At 38.3% G+C, this 24,513-nt stretch overlaps 1 protein-coding gene across 2 annotated transcripts in view; it reads right to left on the bottom strand.

Moving 5' to 3' along the window:
- pcdh1a (protocadherin 1a) overlaps positions 1-23,327 on the bottom strand; it is a 303,557-nt gene extending 280,230 nt beyond the window's left edge. For both annotated transcript variants that reach the window (XM_061962071.1, XM_061962069.1), the window contains exon 1: positions 22,923-23,327. The gene's annotated coding sequence lies outside the window, so the exon portion shown is untranslated. The remainder of the gene's footprint in view (positions 1-22,922) is intronic.
- Positions 23,328-24,513: the final 1,186 nt, after the last annotated feature.

A 24,513-nucleotide genomic window follows, 5' to 3' on the forward strand; every position in this document is an offset into this window, starting at 1 on the left:
TTTTATACCCGAACGAAACCAACTTTAACATAATTGTTTATCACTGGCACGTAGTTGGACAACTCTTCCTCATTGGTTCTCCTGCAATTTGATTGGATGAATGCTGTGTGATGAAAACAACGTAAATCTAATTTGATTGGCTGTTGTACTGACAGCACACCAGCTGACAAGAACAACACGCTGATAGACAGACGAAGAAAATGAAAAATACGGAGCGCTCCCAAATAACTTTTTAAGCTTTGGATTTTGGGGAAAGTGGCAAGTCATGTCAAGTCAAAAGGCTCAAGTCCAAGTGAAGTCACAAGTCATTGATGTTAAAGTCTAAGTCGAGTTGCAAGTCTTTTTACATTTTGTCAAGTCGAGTCTAAAGTCATCAAATTCATGACTCGAGTCTGACTCGAGTCCAAGTCATGTGACTCGAGTCCACACCTCTGATTGGCTCTGTTCTCACTTTAATTTTGATGCTTAAATCAAAATGAAAATGCTAATGTTAGCTATCGGAAATTTACGTGGTAGCAATAAATAGCCACCGGCTTGATAGTTTGCAGTTTTACACACAAACTCCAAAGTACTGTATAAGGAAAAAACATCCATCCATCCATCCATTTTATACCACTTGTCCCTCTCGGGATCAATGCGATGCAAACTGCAAATATAAGGTTTGAGTAAAACATGTAGGTTCCTACTGTGGAAAGCTCAGTCATACTGAATCATAGTGGTATTATCTTGTCAGTTTGTACGTACGAGACAGTAGTTTTTGACGATTTACGACGCTATGCGCTGGTCCTCATGAGAAGTGTTCCTTCAGGCAAAACACTTCCGCTTTGGTCCACTGGTGCCGCCTAAATCAACCAAAACTGAAAGTTCTTACCTGGGGCTTTAAAATCAAGATTGTAAGAGGAAATAAAATGATTAATTAAAAATTATGTGATACTTAACGATCTGGGGCAGCATGGTGGAACAGGAGTTAGTGCATGTGCCTCACAATAAGAAGGTCCTGGGTTTGATCCCTGGGCTCAGGGTCTTTCTGTGTGGAGTTTGCATGTTCTCCCCGTGACTGCGTGGGTTCCCTCTGGGTCCTCCGGCTTCCTCCCACCTCCAAAGACATGCACCTGGGGATAGGGTGATTGGCAACACTAAATTGGCCCTAGTGTGTGAATGTGAGTGAGAATGTTGTCTGTCTATCTGTGTTGGCCCTGTGATGAGGTGGCGACTTGTCCAGGGTGTACCCCGCCTTCTGCCCAAGTGCAGCCGGTATAGGCTCCAGCACCCCTTGCAACCCCTAGAGGGACAAGCGGTAGAAAATGGATGGATGGATGGAACTCAGATATAGTAACAGGAGCGAGCAGTAGAGAATATGGAATGATTTTTTTGTCCAATCCATATTTTGCTTTATTCATTATTGTTGTATACCTTGCCACCTTATGTTGTATAATCTTATATGAGATTTCCAGTTCATTTTATCAATTAGGGCACCACAAAATTTACTCTTTCAATGTCCTTTCCGGCTATATCAGGGGTGTCAAACATGCGGCCCGTGGGCCGGATCAGGCCGGCGAACAGGTTCAATACGGCCCGCAAGATGAGTTTGCTAAGTGTAAAATTGAGCTGCATTCAAATGAAAGAAACCGCTGCTAAATGTGTCCACTGGATGTCGCAATAGCATTTCTGTTAGGCAAGCAAATAGTTTATACCAGGTGGAGCAAGTATACCAAACAAGAGGTACACAGTGCTGCGATTCCTCCCCCTCAACCCAACGTAAAACAAACAGGAGTAAAATAAACAATTGGTAACCCCACTAAAATGCTGCATGAGACTCTGCACATTGATATACAGGTAAAAGCCAGTAAATTAGAATATTTTGAAAAACTTGATTTATTTCAGTAATTGCATTCAAAAGGTGTAACTTGTAGATTATATTTATTCATTGCACACAGACTGATGCATTCAAATGTTTATTTCATTTAATTTTGATGATTTGAAGTGGCAACAAATGAAAATCCAAAATTCCGTGTGTCACAAAATTAGAATATTACTTAAGGCTAATACAAAAAAGGGATTTTTAGAAATGTTGGCCAACTGAAAAGTATGAAAATGAAAAATATGAGCATGTACAATACTCAATACTTGGTTGGAGCTCCTTTTGCCTCAATTACTGCGTTAATGCGGCGTGGCATGGAGTCGATGAGTTTCTGGCACTGCTCAGGTGTTATGAGAGCCCAGGTTGCTCTGATAGTGGCCTTCAACTCTTCTGCGTTTTTGGGTCTGGCATTCTGCATCTTCCTTTTCACAATACCCCACAGATTTTCTATGGGGCTAAGGTCAGGGGAGTTGGCGGGCCAATTTAGAACAGAAATACCGTGGTCCGTAAACCAGGCACGGGTAGATTTTGCGCTGTGTGCAGGCGCCAAGTCCTGTTGGAACTTGAAATCTCCATCTCCATAGAGCAGGTCAGCAGCAGGAAGCATGAAGTGCTCTAAAACTTGCTGATAGACGGCTGCGTTGACCCTGGATCTCAGGAAACAGAGTGGACCGACACCAGCAGATGACATGGCACCCCAAACCATCACTGATGGTGGAAACTTTACACTAGACTTCAGGCAACGTGGATCCTGTGCCTCTCCTGTCTTCCTCCAGACTCTGGGACCTTGATTTCCAAAGGAAATGCAAAATTTGCATGGTTGGGTGATGGTTTGGGGTGCCATGTCATCTGCTGGTGTCGGTCCACTCTGTTTCCTGAGATCCAGGGTCAACGCAGCCGTCTACCAGCAAGTTTTAGAGCACTTCATGCTTCCTGCTGCTGACCTGCTCTATGGAGATGGAGATTTCAAGTTCCAACAGGACTTGGCGCCTGCACACAGCGCAAAATCTACCCGTGCCTGGTTTACGGACCATGGTATTTCTGTTCTAAATTGGCCCGCCAACTCCCCTGACCTTAGCCCCATAGAAAATCTGTGGGGTATTGTGAAAAGGAAGATGCAGAATGCCAGACCCAAAAACGCAGAAGAGTTGAAGGCCACTATCAGAGCAACCTGGGCTCTCATAACACCTGAGCAGTGCCAGAAACTCATCGACTCCATGCCACGCCGCATTAACGCAGTAATTGAGGCAAAAGGAGCTCCAACCAAGTATTGAGTATTGTACATGCTCATATTTTTCATTTTCATACTTTTCAGTTGGCCAACATTTCTAAAAATCCCTTTTTTGTATTAGCCTTAAGTAATATTCTAATTTTGTGACACACGGAATTTTGGATTTTCATTTGTTGCCACTTCAAATCATCAAAATTAAATGAAATAAACATTTGAATGCATCAGTCTGTGTGCAATGAATAAATATAATGTACAAGTTACAACTTTTGAATGCAATTACTGAAATAAATCAAGTTTTTCAAAATATTCTAATTTACTGGCTTTTACCTGTAGTTCTGTGAAAATTATGGTCTTCTGTGCAAATTAAAGAAAGCGAACAGTGGAAATGACAAAAGAGGTAGTTGATACATAGGAGCGTTTATATTTTTGCTTTATTTTGTTTTTTGTTCAATCATAGATGGGCTGTGACTGAAAGTTTAATTGCTTTGTAGATACACTGAGATTGAGTCAAAGGTCATTCTGTTCTTCATGGTGTTTTTTTTAAGCTGCACCAATGTTTTTGCTCATGTCTTGAAGTGTTTTGTCAAGAAGATTATTTGTTGTATGTACATGTACATTTTCAGAATGTGATTGTTCTATTTTTGTCCGAAGTAAAACAAAGAAAACAAGTTATCAGTGGGTCTGGAATCCTTCCCTCCAATTTTTGTCCAATATTTACGATGTAATTATTGAAGCTTGTAGCTACCGTAATTTCCGCACTATAAGGCGCACTGTCAGCTTTTGAGAAAATTGGAGATTTTTGGGTGCGCCTTATATATGGACCAATATTGAGCCACAACAGGTCTCGCAACTATGGGATGCATAACGTAACCCCAGCCTCTACTGTAGCGTCTATTTTATGCGCCTTATAATGTGGTGCGTTGCGCCTTATAATGCGGTGCGCCTTATATATGAACAAAGTTTTAAAATAGGCCATTCATTGAAGGTGTGCCTTATAATCCGGTGCGCCTTATAGTGCGGAAAATACGGTACTTCCTTCATATTGTCATTGTTTACGTTTCCGTCTTAGAAGTATTGGGGGAAATCCTTCTCAGAGCTATTTTTAATAATGATATTGAGAATGCCCCATGTTGCTCTCATATTGTTTTGTTCCTGTCTAATAATTGTAATATTATTTTCTACATGTTCATATTATGATAGTTAGCTTGTTTATACTTTGTATACTTAGTTTCTGCTTTTATAGATCTTTGTGATATAGATTTTCTGCATAATCTTCTAATTGCAAGCATTTTTCAATCCTTTTGTCATCCACGGTTGATTGTTATTCTTCTGCTTCCTACTGAGTTGTTTCAATGGACAATGTTTGTCATAAAGTATCACAAAATTTACCATTAGCTCCATCAACATCATTTTCATTGTACACATTGTCCCAAGTTTGCTTTTCAAGCTAATTTTTGAAGGTAATCATAGTCTTCTCTGTGCATAGTCTTCATAATGTCTTTTTGTCGTCCATATTCCTCTTCTTGTAGTTTCCGTCACAGATTGAGCAAGCTGGCAGATGATTACTGATGTCAGATATAAGTACTGTACTGTTATTATCAAAATCATTGGTAACAATTGTTATCAATAAGCGTGGCAAAGTGTCCAGTGATTCTGCTTGGCTTTGTGATTTTAGGATATAAACTGATGCTGTACATTGTATTCATGATGTCATACAATAAGTCAATATTAAAGTCGTCACATAAGAAAAATACTTTTTGACCACTATCAAAATAATTTGCCTTGCTCCAGTCTTCAAATGTTTCAATACTTGACTGAGGTGATCTATATATACACAGCTGATTAATATATTATAGCTTTTTTTCATGACATATTCCAATAGCAAATTAGATCTTTTTTTTTATACCACTTTGTAGTTCAGTTTCTTCATCACGAACACCAATTTTTGTTTGTTGGTTCTGTTGATATAATTTAGTTCATATCCTTCAAAATTAAAATCTATTCCTTTTTCATCATCAATCCATGTTTCTGTGACAGCAATCATATTGAAGGGTTTGTTGAATTGTTCTAAAAGGTGCTTCATGTTGTTACAATTTACATACAAGCTTCTGTTATTAATATGAAAAATGGATCATTTGTTACCATATTTTATGTTGCTGTTACATTTTTCATCTGTATAATAAAAACAATTATTACTGATGTGGGAGAAAATGTTTTTATCTGGATCTACTGTGTATCATTCTCAAAATCCTGGCTTTTATGGACTTTGTTGCAGATGTTTTTAAATTCCATATTTTCTGGTTCAACAATTTTTGATGTTGTTTCAATAATTTCTACAAGTGTAAGTGGATGCACTCCTGAACCTCGGTCTTCTTGTTTAGTGATCCCTTGGAACATAGTAGTGTTGGTGTTGAATGTAGGTGTTTGTGTTCCATCGGACTACATTATCATTGTCGTTGTCAAATCAGTGTCAACTTTAGTATTTGTCCACGTCCTTGATGTATTTGACAACAAATACTCTGGACCGCCTTTCAGTTTGATGTATATTTTACAGTTGGCGCTCCAAGTTCCCTTTTAACACTACATGAGTTGTGTGGTCCTCTGTGTTTTTAAATTTGTATTTATTTTTATTGTTTTAATTGGTTTTACCCTTTAAAATCGTTTTTAATCATATTGATTTTTATATTGTTTTTATATTTATTTATTTTGTTTTTATTCAGTCATTGGTGGAGCTAATGATAGTATTTGAATCTTGTTTTTAATATTTTTGTGCAGCACTTTGGAAACATTTTTGTTGTTTAAATGTGCTATATAAATAAAGTGGATTGGATTGGATTGGATTGGATTCCCTGAATTGTTCCTGCTTCCTCAAGTCGCGTTCTTTCTTGGTGATTTCAGCATTACGTTTGTGAGATGCTCATTTGTGTACACATGTGTACCCTTCAGCTTCTTTCCTTGTTACAGCAATGCCATTTTAGATTTCCTGTTGTCAAGTTTCACGAGGATGACCGGAGCGGTGTTGTTGTTTCTTCCATTCAGTGGAACGCATGTTTCAATGGTATTAATGTGGATTTCAATTTCCTTTGAATGCAGAAAGTTGACCACTTGCTGTTCTGCTGAAGCAACATCCATTCCATCAGGTTCTTGTCCATTATCCACAGCGTGGGATCTTGGTTTAATTTGGTGCCCTGTCACGATAACATTCAATCGTTTACTTGATCCATTTCATCTATGATATTCCTCAGTATGATGTTTTCTCGTTTCACTGCCATAACTTCCTCTTAAAGAATCTTCATCTCTTGGCGCATTTCCTGAAATTCCTTTCTCAATTTATCGTTCTGAGTTTGCAGACTTTCTTTATTTTCCTGCAGACTTCTCAGATCTTCTTTAAGTTCTAATGTTGCTTTTCTTAGATCTTTTTGAGTTCTCTTCTGACTCTTTATAGGTCTGCTTTGTGGTCTAATCTTGCTTTTTCGATATCATCAGCTATTTTTTGTCGCATCAAGTCTTGCTTCCCATCGTGTCCTGTATCTACTTTCCCATCTTGTTCTTTATGCAGTGACTCAATTGAACCAGAGGACACCAAAGGTTTTGATATTTGAGTTGTTTTTTTAATCTTTTGACATTGTAGCAGTGCCTCTTTAGCAACTCGCTAACAACAGTTGCTTCTTTAATAACAAGCGGCACTTTTAATTGTTTATTTTAACAATTTTGTACCTTGCATTGTTCAAAGATAAAAGGGATATCAACCTGTCAACTGATATCACCCTGTGTAGTCGGAAACCCTTAAAAACAGCTTTGAGCTCTCGCCGTACAATCTCTGTGTAGTTTCTGGTTGCTAGGCAACCACTTTGAATTGTGGTAGGGGCCGCTGGCTTGAGGCATGTACATCAGATACAAATAAAATGTAAGACCCTGAATGTGTTTCTAATTTTATAAAAGTAAATAAGTGGGACTGAGAGGTAATTGATAACACCATGTTTATAAAAGTGAATTATCTTCTTATTATCTTAATGAGCAATCCGAATAAAAAAGATTAAAGCAAATAATAATAAGTATAAATATTTAATAATATATACATAATAACTTAAGAAAAACTTTAATTAAAGTGAGGAAAAAGTACCCATCACAAATAAACCAACAAACTACCAAACTATGATGGGTAATTGTGAAAGTACTACCAAACTTACTTTTGACAGACATTAAACTCTTATCAGATCATCATTCATCATAGTGTATCATCCCAAGCTGTGCTCATGAAATTATTTCTTCTAAGTTGAAAGAAAAAGTCAAAGCAGGCTGGTGGACACGCAAAAGCTATTCGTATCTGCATATTAGCGACATGATATGCTATATCTTCTGCAAACATGTTTAGCACTGCAGAAAAGAGTGCAAATCCAGGCAAAAAATAATATAAATCAGAATTAAGGATTTAGGACTCTGAGGAGAGCAGGTTTACCATGCAGAGAACAGTACCTGGCCAAAAGCCATCTTATCAAGTGTCAGGGCGGTGAATCTGAGAAAAAAAATGGGACGAGAGATTCTGTTTCTCATGATTCATGCACAGCACAGCCATCACTTTGTGGACCTACCGTCCCCAGGAGAGGGTCACCCAAACACACTCTGTCACTGGTCAATGACCTCCAGAGATAAGAATTGCTCCAAGTGTTTTCTCACTCTTGTCCAATGTGTCACTTGAGAGTCAGTTGTCACTGATGTTGACATTTCTGAAATGTACAAGCGTGGGGATTGATATCTATATAATAGATTTGTTCTTGATGCCAACTAGCCACACAAGACAAATTGTCTCATGGGTATAATGGTAGGTATCGTTGTGGCTTGTGCAGCCCTTTGAGACACTCGTGATTTAGGGCTATATAAGTAAACTTTGATTGATTGATATTTAACTGAACAATAAATAAAGTGGAAATATTGTGGTTTTTTTCGGGGGGGTTTTACACTAATAACATCATGTGTGTTGTTTTAGCAATAGTTTGAGAAACTACAATGTCGCTTACGTAGAGTAAGACGTCTATCCAATCTGAATTGTTAAAAAAAAAATTTAAGAAAATATTGGAGGCTTTTTTAGCCGGTTGTGGGTTGGACCATTCCTTAAATGTCATAGTCGCTCATCTCTGTATTAGCCCCTTTGGCCCAGATTCTAATATTATTTTGTTCTTGTACAATGTCCTTATCTAAACTTAATTGAAACGCTTGTCATGCGATGATAAGCGGTGTCGTGATTTTAGGGATGCAGATGAACGAGGTAACAAAGGGGAATTTCTTAATAAAACGAACAAAAAGCGAGAGCAACAAGGAAGTGCTCTGACCAAACAGGCTATGACCAAAACAAAACAAAATGCAAAACACTTACAGGAAATGTGGAGCAGATGGCGTCCACACAGTACGAGTGTACTCGCACTTCGCATCCAAAAGTATCCTCTATGGCAGGGGTGTCAAACTTTAGAACAGGGGCCACATGGAGAAAAATCTACTCCCAAGGGAGTCGTACTGGTAAAATCATGGCACGATAACTTCAAAATAAAGACAACTTCAGATTGTTTTCTTTGTTTAAAAATAGAACAAGCACATTCTGAAAATGTACAAATCATAATGTTGTTGTTGTTTTTTAAACACTTATATGTCGCAGTTAATAGTAGTCTACCTTTATTTGTCGTTACCTTTCTGAATAAATTATGTGATAATGTTCATCAGTCAACTCATTGGTGTTAATTTTCAATCTATCAAGATAACAAAAATGATATCAAAATCAAATTACAGGATGTTATTTATGTAGTTTGCTCATTTTCCTCGACTGGTGTAAAAACATCATATGGTTTCTTTCTTTTTTTTACATATGTAGCATCATCTACAAAGATACAAAGAATTGTATTGCGACATTTAGTGGACTCATCGCGCGGGCTGGATAAAAGCTTTACTTTACGTCTGACACCCCTGGTCTATGGCTACCAGAAAATCGCGAATAGGAGCATCAACAAACAATGTCCCGACAACCAAGGTAGAAAAATAATCAACTTAAATAGTCTTAATGGCAAACAGAAAACAGGTGAAGGGAAATGCGCTGGGACAAAAGTGAAGCAGCCACGGGAAAACACCAGCCAAACCAGAAGAGCCGCCAAAATAAAAGCACAGAACAGGAACTAACACAAAACACAGGAGAACACTAACAAAACCCAACATAAAGGCACGGCCTGGTGTAAGCAGCCGTGACAATGCTCAGTCTTTTGGAATTACACCACTGTAAATTTAGAACAAATTATCAAACGTGAAGAAGTGGATAATATTAGGGATGTGCTAATCAGTATTGGCCGATTTTTGCGAAAAAGTATGGAATCCCCGTTGCCGATCACAATCGCTGCACACCTCTGACTGTCACTGTATTTATTTTTAGTCCCTTGGCTGACAAGCGGCCAGCAGCTAATTATGTGTCTCCACACACAGTGTAATTACCTCCATTACAGCATATAAACTGCATTTCTTATCGTCTTAAGTATCATTATTAAATATCATTATCACTGGAGGACAATGCTAAACATGTTACAACCCGAGAGCAAGCCAGGAGCAAGCATGCAAGTAGATCACACTTAAAATATCGCAGCTTCACTACATCACAGCATAATCTACATGTTTTTGGCCTAATTTACAGTAAGTGTCAAGTTAAGTCAGTTCTTCTCAAATAGTGGGGGGGGGGTACGATGCCAGTGACCAGTGTGACCTTGGGGAACATATTATTTGTTTGCCATACTAGAATATGACGGAGCGTATGTAGATACAGTGTTATGCAAAGGTGTACTTTTAACCATTTTATAGACAAGTGATACTATTTATAGTCGGGGTGGAGAGTGGGGCGGGTGGAAAATATATTCCCCCACCGAAGGGGGTCTAACAGAATATAATTGAGAAGCACTGAGTTAAGTTGTATTTATGTATTATATGCAATTTGGCGATCAATATAGATATTCACTAAGCGGGAGGGTAAACACTACTAAACAAAACGACCGGTTAATCTTGGCACTAGGAATGTGCAGACCAGTATCGGACGATTTTCCTGAAAAAGTATGTGATCGGCCATTGCCGATTTATATCTTTAAGAACCGATCACAAACATCGAACTCGTTTATCTGAACATTTTTTGTTTTTGGTCCCCCGGCTGTCAAGCGGCTAGCAGCTAATCATGTGTCTCCATATACATATACTAAATTAATAATAATCACCTCCATTATGGCAAATAAATGTTTCTTATTGGCTTTATCAAATTACATTATCACTGGAAAGAAATGCTAAACATGTTACACACCACGAGCAAGTCAGGAGCAGGCATGCTAATAGCTAATTGCTGAGCTAGCTTTAAACAACACCAAAAAATAAGTGCAAGTAAACTTTAAAAAGTGAAGCCGGAACTGCGTTGCAGGAGAAAGTAAGCAGTTATTAACATGAAATGAACAAGTAGATTAATAAGAATCTAGAGCAGGCATGGGCAAATTACGGCCTGCGGCCCATTAAGCTTTTCAGCCCGGCCCGCCAGAGGTCTTCAAATTATTTTTTTTAAACCTTTACCATCGAAACTGGAGCCTCTAATTCGATGTGCAGTGCCTTTTTCAAATTACCATATTATCTACTTTTAAACTATCGCGAGTATTCCAATGCTTGGGATCTGCGTTTTTGAGTGATATAAGAACTAACTTAATTAACTTCTTTTTGCTCCTTTTCATTCATATTTTACTTTAATGTTATGTTGATTGATTTATTTGTATTTTATTCATTTTTTTCTTCTCTAATATATATATATATATATATATATATATATATATATATATATATATATATATAGCATATATAGCATTCATGTACAACACATCTCCATAGTCAATAACAGGTAAAAAGGTTGTTTCCACCAATTTCTGTTTCACAGTAAAAGAAAAAAAGACTTGTTTCTATAATAAAATCCCAGTAAAAGTTTCAGGTTTTTTTTTTTACAATATACTGAAGTGTTCATCAATTAAAAATCCTAAATATTTAAAAGAAGAGACTAACACAATTTGTTGCCCATTTCTTGTTCAAATGTTCTCACATAGTATATATACTGTATATATATATATATATATATATATATATACACACACACACACACCGGATCCCAGACACATTTTTGCTGACCAATGTGGCTCCCCTAGTCAAAATATTTATCCATGCCTAGACTAGAGAGAGGATAACTGAGCAGCAACTGTTGTGTGCTGTTGGTGTGTAACTGTCATGCGTACATGTAAGAGGAAGGCAGATGAATCCAAAAATTGGTGCTGTCTGTACCAAGAGTAGTATCAGTATTTCATTGATACTAGGGTGATTTGGTAGTTATTTATTTATTTATTAATGTTTAATAATTTTTTGTTGTTTCTGTTAATATTTACAAACTTCGGGATTAATTCCCTGGACACAGTAGGACATGGAGGGCAAAAAAACAAAGTATTTAAATGACAACTAGTTTTACTTTTGTTTAGTTATTGTGTAGTATTGAGTGTATGTAATAAAAGAATAAGGAACTACCGTATTTTTCGGAGTATAAGTCGCACCGGCCGAAAATGCATAATAAAGAAGGAAAAAAACATATATAAGTAAGCACTGGAGTATAAGTCACAATTTTGGGGGAAACGTATTTGATAAAACCCAACACCAAGAATAGACATTTGAAAGGCAATTTAAAATAAATGAAGAATAGTGAACAACAGGCTGAATAAGTGTATTTTATATGACGCATAAATAACCAACTGAGAACGGGCCTGGTATAATAACGTAACATATTATGTAAGAGTCATTCAAATAACTATAACATATAGAACATGCTATACGTTTACCAAACAATCTGTCACTCCTAATCGCTAAATCCCATGAAATCGTATACGTCTAGTCTCTTACGTGAATGAGCTAAATAATATTATTTGATATTTTATGGTAATGTGTTAATAATTTCACACATAAGTTGCTCCTGAGTATAAGTCGCACCCCCGGCCAAAAAACTGTGACTTACAGTCAGAAAAATACGGTAGTTAAAATCTTGTGTTGATATCATTAAACTGTCAATAGCACTCACCAAAAAGGCATTGAAAAATGTACCGTTAATACATGTGGAGATATTGGTATCGGTCGATCTCGCTCATGAATGAGCGGTATCGGCAGCATAAGACCCTGATCAGAACATCCTTAGGTAGTATGGTTGGCCCGTTTCTACAGTAGTACTATTACACAGTACACATCTACACAATTAAATATACTAAATGAAAGCAAATTACGTGCAGAGTCCAGTTTAGGCTGAAGTTTAGTTACCAAATATCAAACATGTGAATGAAGAACTAAAATACATGGAGGGAAGACGTAAAGCAATTTGATCATCATCATCACCTAACTGACAGGGTGGCCTCTTTCCTTTCCTCTTCCGTCTGCTCTATCCTTCATGAAATGTTTTCACATATTATTTCCGATGTGATTTTGAATGACAGTGAACTCCCCACATTCCTTTTAGCACACAGACCACAAGCCTCCATTTAGGCATCCTTCCCTCAAGGCTTCAGTGCCTCCGGTGCCACGGCTGCAGCTAAACCCCTTGCAGCAAAACATCAGTTTAACTGCAAGGTGATTGATTCTCACCCGGAGCCCTCGCATAGTGCACCACCTTAGCGACCCCAAGGTTCAGTATCACATTTCAACCTCTACAAGTCTATTATCAACTTTTAGCTATATATCAGAGTGTGCACAGTTTGGGTCCCAAGAGAGATACGGCTTCCTGCCTAAGTGGTACAGACGGTGCTGACCTTAGTGGTAACAAGGTCCACTGAAAAGGATGCACCAGCCAAGTTTGTAAAAGGTGAAAACCCTGAATAAATTGTGTACTCTTAGCTACTTGCTGTATGGAGGTGCACTTCAAGACACACGCTGAACTCATTTTGCAACACAGAAGCTGTGTTGCGAGTACGGACCAGGTGCATAAATTACATATTAGTATAATATTATTATAATATTAATTATTGGAATATTATTCAAAACCAACTTTTCTTACATATTGGTATCTGCTGATGTGTATTTGGGATCTGCATAAGCCCCGGAAATTTGCGCGCGTCCGCCATTGTAGTCCGTGGTAGCATACAGGTCTAACTTATATCTGTCAGTAGACTCGCTATGGAAGCGCTAAAACTACCGGTACAACAAAGATGACAAGGAGAAGACGCTGCCGAAATGGAGCTACATAAATCATCCTGAAGAGAAGTCAGAAAGTGGCTTGAAGATGGTCTGTAAAACGTAATCCATGCAACATTTTGACCAAAGAACCACTTTTACATGTTTTATGTGTAGAGGACGAAGTTTTTTAAATGCAAAAAAAAATAAATCTGAATACGACCCCTTTGATGCACCTTATAATCCGGTGCACCTTTTGCATGAAAATAGACTTGAATAGACCCGCTCATCCGCAGTGCCCCTTAAAATCAGGGCCGCTCTACAGTCCCAATTTACAAGTGAGACTCTGCTTCATCTGCCTTCCCCAGTGAATAAAAAGACATAGCAATAGGCATTAGTGTTGCCAATTTAGCGAACATTTTTTTTGCCAGTTTTCAGGCCCCTCTCGATTATTTTTTTTCAAAGCAAATTGTGACTAATTTAGCATTTATTAATGGTGTTATCAAAAGCACTTACAGGCTTGTGAAATAAATAAAAAAAACGACAAAAATAATCGACACGAGAGCGATTATTTGTATTTCTAAAAAATGTTTAGTTTTTATCATGGCTGTCAAATATAACGAGTGTTTATCCATCCATCCATCCATCCATTTTCTACCGCTTGTCCTTCTCGGGGTCGCGGGGGGTACTGCAGCCCAAATCAGCTGCATTCGGGCAGAAGGCGGGATACACCCTGGACAAATTGCCAGCTCATCGCAGATCATCATGTGATTAATCACAAAAAATTATCGCATAAATAATGTATACACGCCAATTAGTCACACAGTTAATTTTTGACCACTCACGCTCCTTTACCTTAACCGTGGATGGTTACCTGAAAGGTGGCGCGGGTTACATTAAAAAAAAATTCCTGTATGACATTCTGACAATAAAATTGCATTTGCAGGGATGTGAGCACACTTTGAGAAAAAAAGAGGAATATTGAGAAAAAAAGGAGGAAAATTACTATCAACACAAAGGGCTGCCACGCAAAACAAGAAAGAAAAAATTTAAAATCAAGACTACATTTCCTGCAATTGGGTGCATTTATGCACTATATTTTACCTTTAGATATACAGTATATATGTTTTGTACCACAGATTTTTTTTTTTTTTTAGTAGATACATTACTAACATTACTAACATTATCAACATTTAACATGTAATGTAAATGTCTATAACAAAACGATGGCACAAGCTCAGTTTGATGTCAATATGCAACCTGGCTATGCAGGGTGTTTTTATGTCAATACGCAAGGGTCTAACAGGTGGTAAAATGTCACCATATTATGGGACATGTGAGAAATTGAGTACAGTGGCCATCACGAGCACAGCATTAACCTATATGACCCAATCCAAACAACCTTTCCTAGTCATGGCGCAGAAAAAAAAAAAAATCAACCAGCACAAAAGGTCAACACACATGGTCACACATAACACAACTCACTTACTGAACATTGCGGATATTATTTTTTTTTAAAAGCGTCCCATCACCATAAAAATTATACCCATTTAAATCCATTGCAAGACATGATGGGAAAAATCCAAAACACTCTCTCCACACTTATCCATGTTTGACTTTTAGCTGCTAGATATTTCTGATTGATTACAAAGCTTTAAAGAGGTCGTCACGAAAGTAAATGCAAATGGAAGGAGTTGAACTTTCACATACTCTTTATATTTTATTATAATAATTAATATTCCGCCCGAATGCAGTTGAGATAGGCTCCCGAAAGGGACAAGTGGTAGAAAATGAATGAAATAATTATACATCCATTATATTATTATAATATGTAAACACACAGATATACAGTACATAGACCAATGCGGCTTGCCAGTCAAAAAAATTGCACACCCCTGGTCTATAACTTGCATGCAAAAACGTTTTCTCATTTGGCAACTCTATCCTGTAGCCACACCCCCTTGGGTATTATTGCTTGGTTGCATATGACGTCAAATCCTTTGTTCTTCTTTGCAGCTTAATTCACATGACGGTCAACCAGCTTAAGCGTGGTATTAAAACAAGTGAGAGTGAGTGTAGAGTTTGAGCAGACGTTGCCATATTGCTGTTCTGTTCTTGTGTGTTCCAGTTGTTCAAATAGAGAGATAGGTAATAGCTTTCATAGAGTCCCTAAAGAACTGGTTCATAAAGGGTAAAAAAGTCAGGGAAAAATCTATAGTCTGTCGGAGGAAATGGCTCCTAAAAACATAATTTTCATTATCTTGTGGATTACAATCGGACATGCTCGTGTCTGCAGTGATCACTTTGTAAAATGTTTGCGTGAACATTTGATTTATATGAGAAACTTCTGTGATATGCAATCCATTTTATTTTCTACTATATTAGTAGTAAATATAAAAAAAGGACATTGCATTAGTTTGTGTTCTTTTGTGGTTGCTATACCTAAATATAACTACAAAGACCTGGTTGTGCAGATAAACTCACATCATATTTAGTTCTAGTAATAAATTATGTAATTGTTGCTCCAATCCACCGTATTATTGCTGTCAATTTTCATAACAGAAACTTAAAGCTAGTTGTTGTGCAGGAAAGCGTAGTGCTTTATTCGACACGGATGACCACATTATAAAGTCTTTGGTGATATTTGTTAGCATCAAGAAAATATCCTTAATAATATTAATAAACTACATGAATAAATCTCTCGTAGGCTCAACAGCATATACTGAATCTTGATATCGCTAGCAAACATTGCAAACAACAGGGACAAATACGACTAAATAATAGGAGAACATTTGAACTTCACACCATAAAAACAACTGCAGACATGAATTGTAGATGAGACTAATATTTATAGGAGGAAATTAACGGCAAACAAACGTATCCTTTTTCTCATTGGCGTCACCATCACAGCAGCACGGCATTCGTTATGTCAATCAAATACGCCGCTTACCGATGCACGAATAAGTCCGATTAATGCTTAATTTGTGGACCGCTCCAGATGTAAAGACACAATGTGCCTTCAACCTTTTCTTCTCTAAATTTGTGACAGCATCAAATGAAGTGAGATTGTGTTTTTCTAAAGTGTATAAATCCACTTCATCCCCTTTTTTTTAAATATTCGTTCATCATCGCTTGTATATTTGCCTTTGAATCTTTCAAAATACGCCAAAATTTGCACTTATGAAGGTAAATAAACAGTAGCTTAATCATACTTGCCAACCCTCCCGAATTTTCCGAGAAACTCACGAATTTCAGTGCCTCTCCCGAAAATATCCCGGGACAACCATTCTCCCGAATTTCTCCCGATTTCCAGCCGGACTTAAGGCACGCTCTTTCCAGGTCCGTGAGGACAGCCTCTCGTCACGTCCGCTCTTTACTTCGTACTTCAGAACCGACTCCCACACTTGCCGTCAGGGTGCGCAATACAGCGTAAACCGTTGGCCAATCAAAACGTTACTTTTTGCTTGACCAACGGTTTAAAAAGTAACCACAGAACACTATAGTGTTCTGTGGTTACTTTTTGGTTGGCCAACGGTTTACGTCGTATTGCGCACCCTGACGGCAAGTGTGGGAGTCGGTTCTTAAGTATGAAGTAAAGAGACATAACTTCATCACCTCGTCTCCAACCCAGAATATTACACTGCCCATACCTATGCTCCTTCAAAGGCTGTGCTACTGGCTGCAAAGCATTGCACTTTCAAATACAACAATGAGTAGAGAGGAGTGTTATGTGTGTATATATGTAAATACACTGAAATTCAAGTATTTATTTTATTTATATGTATATATATATATATATATATATATAGTAAAATACATATTTATATATAGCTAGAATTCACTGAAAGTCAAGTATTTATTTTATTTATAAATATATATATAAGAAATACTTGAATGTAAGTGAATTCTAGCTATGAATATACTCCTCCCCCTTAACCCCGCCCCCTGGCCCCGCCCCCTACATAATTATATATATATATACATATGTGTATGTGTATATACACACATATATATATTTATATATACAGTATATATACATATGTGTATGTGTATATGCACACACATGTATACACACGTACACACATATAATATATATATATATATATATTATATATTCAGAAGAGCAGGGCTTTCTCTTAAAAACATAATCATAATGATAATCATGTTAAATATCATTACTGACACTTATTGTATAAATCTTTGTAGGTGTCTTTCTGGGTAAGAGTTTTTTGAATTTGTCTCAATAATGAAGTTGCATGCCTTTGTGTTTGTTTTTTCATTACACATTAACAGAGGTATTTAGGAAGAAAGGCTCAGATAATTGTGTTACACATCCTCGGCACCTGTCCTGGTTACCATAGAGACGGATGATCTATGACTCTGTGGACTGATTCAACTCAGTGACTGACTGGCTGACATTTGCTGTGCTACAGGTACAGCCGAAATGAGTCAAGCAGAAAATCAAGCGAGGCATGTTAGTAAATTAACAATAAGCCGTGGCAAAAGGGGTAGACTGGCATTGGAAAATGTCATTAAAGGAATAAATTAATCATTTTGTCCCTTTTTTTTAATGGAGCTTTTGGGCGAAACACGATGTAGCAGTAGCATCCGTTTGTATTTTTCTGCATAGAATGGAAAGATCCACCTGTTCATTTGTATAAAAACAACAAGCTTAAGTGTTTTTAGTGGAGGGTGAGCTCCCTCCAGGTTTGAGGACATCATGGTAATGGATGATTTCATGATTTTCTCAAATAGGGTGATTTTCTATATTGGCTGCCTTTGGACTGAGGGAGAAAAATCCATTACCTCCCACATGCACACTTTATAGTGGGTTGCATCACATCTAGTGGCCTTACACTGTTGATCTTTGCAAGGAATTAACTGCAAATTGGAATATTGAGTATTAGTGTTGAGAAAGCTATAATCTTCACTTGGGAATACTGACTAAGAGTATGTGAACCAGGGCTGGACCAAGCCTTTTTGTGGCTCCAAACAAGATTTTGTTGGTGGCCCCATTTTAGTCTTTGATATTACTTTTGTAACATGCGAGCATTGATGCATCCAAGTGGATATTGTACCACATTTTCCGGACTATAGAGATTACCAGTATATAAACCACACCCACTACATTTTAGAAGACCATTTTCTGTATATTAGTCACACCAGACTATAAACCACAGATATATAAATTGTGAAATGAGTAATTTACACATACTTTAATTGTTTCTAAACAGTGTCTGTAAAATGGCAGAACAAAACAGAAGTCATCGTCACGGACACACTAGCTGCAGGTGCTAGCTCTCCAATCAGCTAAACAGACTCAATAAATTTATGGTGACATTTTGGTGAGTTTACAAAACTGAAATAATAAAAAAGAATGCCATTTAAAGTTAATTATATGAATGCAGACACTAATACACGTGTTAACATATTAGCTAATGTTAACGACATTAGCTTTATTACATTACGACAGCACATACAAATATGCATGAAAACACTCTTACAGACATCACACATGGGATGGTTTAGTAAGTATGAATTGTTTTAGTTATACTGTAAAACGTACAAACTTTGCTTGGAGTGATAAACGAAGAATCCATATGAGTAGAAACGCTATTGACGACTAAAAGACGGAGCGGCACTTGTACTTCCGGTTGAAAGCACTAGAAGTAAATACCGTAGACATTCACTCTGCAGCACTTGCAGTTAGTGAACTCGTCCAAAAGATGGCGCCATAACAGTAACAATAACACACCCACCAAAAGTCTGTTGAAAACTATTTTTTAAATTCAAAACAAAAAATCCATAAACGAGCCGGACCATTTTATAAGCCGCAAGTAGCAGCTTGTAGTCCGGAATTTATGGCAATACAATCGTCTCTAGCCACAGGTCACTATGTGGGTGTTATTTTATGTCAATAGGGATTTCTTAACCAATTAACATCGATTAAACAAAATTTACTGCAAGTGTATCAAGTATCCATCCATCCATCCATCTTCTTCCGCTTATCCGAGGTCGGGTCGCGGGGGCAGCAGCCTAAACAGGGAAGCCCAGACTTCCCTCTCCCCAGCCACTTCGTCCAGCTCTTCCTGTGGGACCCCGAGGCGTTCCCAGGCCAGCCGGGAGACATAGTCTTCCCAACGTGTCCTGGGTCTTCCCCGCGGCCTCCTACCGGTCGGACGTGCCCTAAACACCTCCCTAGGGAAGCGTTCGGGTGGCATCCTGACCAGATGCCCGAACCACCTCATCTGGCTCCTTTCGATGTGGAGGAGCAGCGGCTTTACTTTGAGCTCCTCCCGGATGACAGAGCTTCTCACCTATCTCTAAGGGAGAGCCCCGCCACCCGGCGGAGGAAACTCATTTCGGCCGCTTGTACCCGTGATCTTGTCCTTTCGGTCATAACCCAAAGCTCATGACCATAGGTGAGGATGGGAACGTAGATCGACCGGTAAATTGAGAGCTTTGCCTTCCGGCTCAGCTCCTTCTTCACCACAACGGATCGATACAGCGTCCGCATTACTGAAGACGCCGCACCGATCCGCCTGTCGATCTCACGATCCACTCTTCCCTCACTCGTGAACAAGACTCCGAGGTACTTGAACTCCTCCACTTGGGGCAAGATCTCCTCCCCAACCCGGAGATGGCACTCCACCCTTTTCCGGGCGAGAACCATGGACTCGGACTTGGAGGTGCTGATTCTCATCCCAGTCGCTTCACACTCGGCTGCGAACCGATCCAGTGAGAGCTGAAGATCCTGGCCAGATGAAGCCATCAGGACCACATCATCTGCCAAAAGCAGAGACCTAATCCTGCAGCCACCAAACCAGATCCCCTCAACGCCTTGACTGCGCCTAGAATTCTGTCCATAAAAGTTATGAACAGAATCGGTGACAAAGGGCAGCCTTGGCGGAGTCCAACCCTCACTGGAAACGTGTCCGACTTACTGCCGGCAATGCGGACCAAGCTCTGGCACTGAGCATACAGGGAGCGGACTGTATCAAGTATTAACTTTTTAATTAACAAAACATGTTTTGAACATCTTGTTGCATGATCAGATAATGTTAAACCGTAAAATATGTTTCTGTTCAAATAAACATATGAATAAACATATTAGTCAGAAAGTGCTTTATTATTTCTATTGAACATCTTGTTGCATGATCAGATAATGTTAAACCGTAAAATATGTTTCTGTTCAAATAAACATATGAATAAACATATTAGTCAGAATGTGCTTTATTATTTCTAGCCTATTGCAGGCCACATAAATGATCTGGCAGGCCACAATAAGGCCTTGAATTTGACTTGTTGTCCAGAAGTAGATTTGGCTATGGGAGTGTGTGCATAAAAGACCCAACCAACAAAAATGCCGTTCAAATATGTTTAGAAGAAGATATTGAGAAATACTATATTAGTAATATTTTACAAGGGTTGTAAAACATTGTATTTACAGTTGGCCCTCACCACATTGTGCTTCAAATATTGAGGTTTCACCACATTGCAGATGTTTTTTAAACCATATTATATTACATGTTTGCCCTAAATTTAGCATGTTTAATCATAAAAAATGGCTTAATAAACAAAAAGTATATATACTACAGTATTATTGACCACAAGATGAGACCTAACCAATCAGAGCATGCGGTTCAGTATCATGTCCTCCGATTGGCTCAGCCTCAGACAACATTATTATATTGGATTAAAAGAGCGTTAAGTTGACTAAAGGGTGTTATTCCATGTTTAGAAAGCTCTCATGATGTTTAAAAACACATTAGGTAGTAGTCAACAGACTTAATGCTGCAGCTATGAAAATATTAGATTTTTAATAAATGATTCCTACATCGCGAAAATGCATTTATTGCAGTCATGTCAGAAACCAATTAACAGCTATAAACGAGGGTTACTCGACTGTAAATAATCACATACACATTATAAATAAAGACTATATTGACAACTACAATTCACTTGAATTAAATATTCAAATCAAATCAAGCTTTATTTATAAAGCGCTTTTCATACATAAAAGAAATGCAACGCAAAGTGCTTTACAAAGTTAAAAACAATACCCCGGTGACCCATATCCCACATTATTACATACATACGCACGGACACAGATACCAAACACGAACACACAACATACACACATATGCAACTATATGGACCAATGATTGCATGGCTGAGTACAGAAGAAACATGTGAGTAAACACTATCACATGAGCCATCTGCACCAGGAGGTCATCAGACCATGGCCACCAGGTCGCTTACACAAATGCGCCCCCACAAGCACGGCTGATAACCCCTGAGGCAGATGGCTCATCTGAGGAACGTTGGAAAATAAAAATAATAAAACTTGTAAAATAGTAAGAACCATGTGTAGGGATAAATAATAAAATACAAGTAAGACATATGAAGATTTATAGAAAAATAAAAATACAATATTTAATGCAGTAAATAAATAAATTTAACTAAATAAAATATTGCCAATACATTTCAGATTATGTCAAAAGTGTATGTTAAAATATTTTGAAAAAAAAAAAGGTTGATAGGTCAAAGGGAGAAGGAAAGTGTTCAATATGTTCTACCCATGTAGTGAAACCAATTCAAAGCTGCTAAGCCGCTTCAGCTATAATTGAAAAAGTAAACAAAACACAATACACAGGCAAAAACTATGAACAAATATTGTTATTTAAACACTATCTTTAGGGGAAAAGTTTGGCTACAATATCAACTTAGATAGTATGGTCCGTAAATCTCTCACGATGACAGCATTCATAGCGGTGCTAAATTAGCAATTATCTTGTCAGGCTTTTGAACAGAACTAAAACTATTACCAAGGACATGTTGACTCACCCGCTGAATAAAAGTTTAGCAGAAAGATATGATATATACTGAAGTGACCCATGCTAGAATCATGTTCCCCCCCACCCACCCATTGACTGTTTATGCCAGGGGCCGGCCCGATTTGAAGTCTGTTCCACGACACATTTTGAATATCGAACCACTTCAATTGATTTGTCATGTCACATGGAATTAATATTTCAGTACTTATTTCCACCCAATTAGTCTTGGCTACATCTCCTCTCCCAACCTGCCTTCAGCTGTACACAGATGAGATCACCACATTAAGAAGGCTCATGTTACACTTTGAAGGCTATGGGCTAGAACGCTTTACAGCCCCTGCTTGTGTTGCTGTGTTTGTCGGCCTTGTAGTGTGCACACTTTGTGTCTCGCAGACTATTAAAGACGAGCCCAGTGCTCGGTGGAGTGGGGAGAAACAACACCCAAGACTCCCACTTGGAGGGGGGGGGGGGGATTTCCCATGTGGAGGCGCACAATGGACGCACAAGCCTTTCGTGCAAAAAAAAATGTTGCTCACGAACGGACACTTGTAACTAATACGTGGGGGTTTGCAGCTAAGCAAATACAAATTGATCACATGATCTGCTTCACAGAGGCATGACACTATTATAACGCGCAATTACCGCATCGCATTGTGCGCAATTGGCTTGGAATGAAGTCAAATGTGCGCGCGTGGATTTTATTTATTTTGCAGCTCTTCTATCAATCATTCTCCCCCGCCCTTCATTTAAGTGCAACTAGTTTGACATGTTTTATTATTTTTGCAAGTAAATGTTGTTTAATTACCTGAGCCCAGAGAGACGTGGATGAGCGCTTGGTCGCAATCCGTCCAAAAAAAAAAAAAAGCTGGTATATATCCTCAAAATAACTTCAGCAGCACGCTCAATCCGGTTAGAACTTTCCCGCATTAAAATTCAGAGGAATGCATTTCGTCTAAGAAGGATTGATTTTTTTTTTTTTTTTCTACCGTAAAACTATTTAACGAGCGACCTCATTCCATCGGGGATTGCTCCCATATATGTTCACGGCGCATCCCTTTCGGTCCAAGTTTGCGCACCGGCAAGTAGCAACTCTAAACGGTCTAAATGCCATCAACGTGCATGAGGAAAAAAAAAGGTAGCCTTAAAACAACAGCAAAAAAAAAAAAATCAACCAAAAAAAATAGATAAAACCCCCCAAAACGAGCCCATCTGAAGCGGTTCCAGAGAGCAAGTGGTGGTGCGGTGCTGAGGATGACTTGTTCCCTCCGCTGCCTCCCTCCTCTCCTCACAAGGTGGGAGGAGGTGGGGCTCCCATCAGCCGCAGCACGCAGCAACTTCACACTCAACATCACATTATGCCCCGGCTGCCTACCGCGAAATTGTTTGATTCCTGCAGTTTAATGCGATCCCCATCAAACGGGGTCACTTCAAATGGGCTTAATTTGACAAATGCGCGTCTTGATTTAATTCGGGCGCGCGCAAAAAAAAAAAAAGGAAATGTCGCCGCTTATGCCACTTGTTTTAGTTCTGAAGTAACAGGTAGTCCGTGCCGACAGTTGACTTGTTGATATGCATTCCACGTAGAACATGAGAGGACCACAAAAAAAAAAGATGCAAACCCCCCCTCCCCCCCATCAAGCCACTAGTCGGCTACAGTAGTTACTCATTTGGCGCCACCCTCAGGCAGTTATTATAGGAGGACTGGCACTGACCAGCCCAATGCACATTATAAACACATCCACCTCTGCAAGTATGAACAATTTATTTTTAGAGAGTCATTACAGTGCCATGTAAAGTATGATATGATCTTAAGAGCTCCAATGTTTTCTTACCTCATTAAAGTCAAAATAAGTAACACTTTAGTATGGGGAACACATATTCACCATTAATTAGTTTCTTATTAACATGCATATTAGTAACATTTTGCTCTTAATTAGTCATTATTTAGTACTTATTAATGCCTTCTTCTGCATGGCCTTATTATACAACCAGTGAGCCATTAACTCAGAGTCTTCCCTCAATAACCTCAGAACTATTGCTTTTTAGTAACCCTAACCCTAACCCTTGTATATTCCCCTAGTGTCCAAATAACTCTAAATTAAGTCTTTGTTACTTAGAATATGTTCGCCATACTAAAGTGTTACCTCAAAATATATTAAATTAGATTTCTTTATTTGTACCCGCAGGGGAAATTTGACTCGCAGTAAGAGATTAAAACCACCAGTATAGTCTTTGGTTCTAAACACAGTATAGCTAGAAACTAGGAATGTCCGATAATGGCTTTTTGCCGATATCCTATATTCCGATATTGTCCAACTCTTTAATTACCGATACCGATATCAACCGATACCGATATATGCAGTTGTGGAATTAACACAATATTATGCCAAATTTGG

Source organism: Nerophis lumbriciformis, linkage group LG09 (assembly GCF_033978685.3).
Source record: "Nerophis lumbriciformis linkage group LG09, RoL_Nlum_v2.1, whole genome shotgun sequence".
In the NCBI taxonomy this organism is placed as follows: Eukaryota; Metazoa; Chordata; class Actinopteri; order Syngnathiformes; family Syngnathidae; genus Nerophis; species Nerophis lumbriciformis.